We start from the raw sequence: 2,777 nt of genomic DNA, 5'->3' as shown, positions 1-2,777 counted from the left end.
AAACACAGACAGAAGCTGATTGTGTTCTGTTTATGTTCTAGCTGCTCACTGAAGGATTAACGTCAGAAAAAGAAGAAAAATATCCTAAGTTGTCCGGGTCTTTCTTGCAAAACAGCGACACTTTACCGCTGCGACTGAGGTCTGTAACGGCTTCCGGCTTCATGCCGTGTTCCATGTCAGTGTGACAACAAACCGCATCACGGATCAAATAGTCCGCTTTTTGTGAAAAAATGAGCTAAACCAAAGAAATAACAAGAATAAAGTACTAAATATTGATTAAATGTTTATTTATTTTGTAAATGACCATGGTATAAGCGGGATAATACCCTCCGAAGAGTGCATTATGAGAAATTAACGCACTTCACGGAGGCAACCGTCCTCCGCTTCGCGTCGGACGGTTTAGGCCTCCGCGTCGTGCGTTAATTTCTCATAACGCACGCTTCGTCGGGTATTATCCCTTACATATAATATCAATACTTGGTGAGAAGAACCCATCAATTCAATTCAATTCAATTTTATTTATATAGCCCCAAATCGCAAAGGAATTTGTCTAGTTGGGCTATAAAATATGTTAAAAACAAAGACTAAATAAAAGGTTATCCCTGCCCTTGGACCCTCCCTCCCGTTAAGGAAAAACTCCTAAAAAAACCTGTTTCAGGAAAAAAGAAGAAACCTTAGGGATTCGCAAATGAGGGAGAGATCCTATCCCAGGACGGACAGGCGATACCAGAACTATTAAAGAAAGATTAGCTTCTACAAGTAAGTATCTAGAAGAGTTCATTCAGATGGAGCTGAGGGACGAGTGGTGATTAAGTCCACAGTTAAGATGAAGCAGAAGTGCAGTCCACGACTAGGAGCAGGAGGACAGACGACCCAGCAGGAATCACTCTCACTCAGAGATGCAGGATGGTGTCGGGAGCGTGGTCCACGGCCAAGAGTGGGAGCGTGGGCGATCCACCTGGGATCTGAAATCTCTCTCGCTCCCCAGAGGAGAGTGGGAAATCGAGAATCAATCGCATAATCAATCGAGAATCAATCGCAGTACTAAATATAGCGATATATCGCAATATCACTATTTTGGGACACCCCTACCTGGAATCAGAGCAGGATTGGACTCGGGTGCGATACAGGCGGGGGAGGATGAGACGGGAGCAGCCTTACACAGGACGACAGAGACAACGGAGCGTCGATCACGGGTCTCCATGGCAACGGTGCCCGCAGCAGCAGCGCGGGGGGCGGGACGCTCTTACGCCTCCGTGGCCCAGCGTGACTGATCTCCCCGTCGAACAGCTCCTCCACGGTTCCACCAGCAGCCCAGCAGACCCCGCTCGGCTCCGCGGCGGAGGGGAGCACAGACACCGGCGGAGCAGGTGCGCGCGCCATGGGATGGACACGCACACAGACCCGGAAGTGCAGCACGGGCCAAACGAGGGCCTGTGAATGAGAGGAGACACCGGTCTGAGGTGAGAATCCAGTCAACGGATCCGGACTTCACCACAAGCCAGGCCACAGAGGCAGCAGCGGAGAAGGGAAGCAGAGTCCACGCCCACAATTTGGAGCAGAATCTCTCCCTGGCCTGCTGAAAATATCCCTCTCCTTTCTCCCCCATTGCATCCTCCTTCCAGCAGCTCGTTCTCTGAGGAACCAGCACCTGTTGACCAATCAGGAAACACCGTGAGACCAGCCAATCTGTGCCCTCTTCGTCCGATGCTGATTCTCAGAAGACTGGAAGATGAGCTTCCAGCACATGCCCAGGAGAGGAGGAGAAATTTGGCAACACCGGCACCTGACTTACCTGCGGGGTGGCAGCGAGGCCCAGCGCCCCCATCACCACCTGCTCCTGTAGACCTGCATCCAGCTCGAAGGTCACTTCTGGAGCCGCAGGAAGACAGTGAGGGTTTGAATTCAATGGACACTTCTTCCTGCAAATTAAGAGGACGGCGATGGGTAAAAAGTTTGCACCGGCCTATGCAGACATATTTTTGCCTGCGTAGCATAGCTGAGGCCCTGAAAAAATCCCCAAAACAACCGCTCCATTATTACTAGAGATGTCCCGATCAGGTTTTTTGGGGCCCGATCCGATTTCGAGTCATTTGATTTTGTGTATCTGCCGATACCGAGTCCCAATTCGATACTTTTATAAAACATTTAAAACATGAATAAATTAAACAAACAGATTAGTGTTGTCCCTTATTTATATTTCAATAACCTTCTTTTATCATTAAAACTTAAATAAAACACTTCTGTGAAGGATCTTTAAAAAACAAGTAAAAATGAAACCAATATAATCTAGGAAAAAAAATACAATTTTCTTGTTATATATGTGATAATTAGTCATGTGAGAAAGTTTAGTGACTTTAGCTTTAATATCTTTAGAGCTATTGAACATTTTTGATCAAATGTGATTCCTGTCCTCATTTAGAATTCTTAAAAATAAATTATAAGACTTTGTTTTAGCATAAAATTTGATTAGTGTTCATGAATAGGTGATATCATTATTAGTTTTAATTTATTAGTTTTGTTTATTTAGTTATTTTTAAGGTTATGTGCTTATTTTTTAAGTTCTTAAGACATCACATTTTCTGTTTTATTACCACAGTAGTTAATTTTCTTAAGTGTTATTTCTCTGTCAGATAAATAAAACAGGCATATCAAAGGACAGCTCGGGTCCTAAGGAGGTAAATCACGGTGTGTGTCAGTACCCAATCCCCTTTCCCTAACCACGCCCTAATCACGCGCACATGTATTACGTGACTTCCCTTTTGCACCATTTTTTT

Source organism: Oryzias melastigma, unplaced genomic scaffold, assembly GCF_002922805.2.
Source record: "Oryzias melastigma strain HK-1 unplaced genomic scaffold, ASM292280v2 sc00260, whole genome shotgun sequence".
NCBI lineage: Eukaryota > Metazoa > Chordata > Actinopteri > Beloniformes > Adrianichthyidae > Oryzias > Oryzias melastigma.
The sequence above is the reverse complement of the archived record's forward strand: the minus strand, read 5'-3'. Positions refer to the sequence as shown.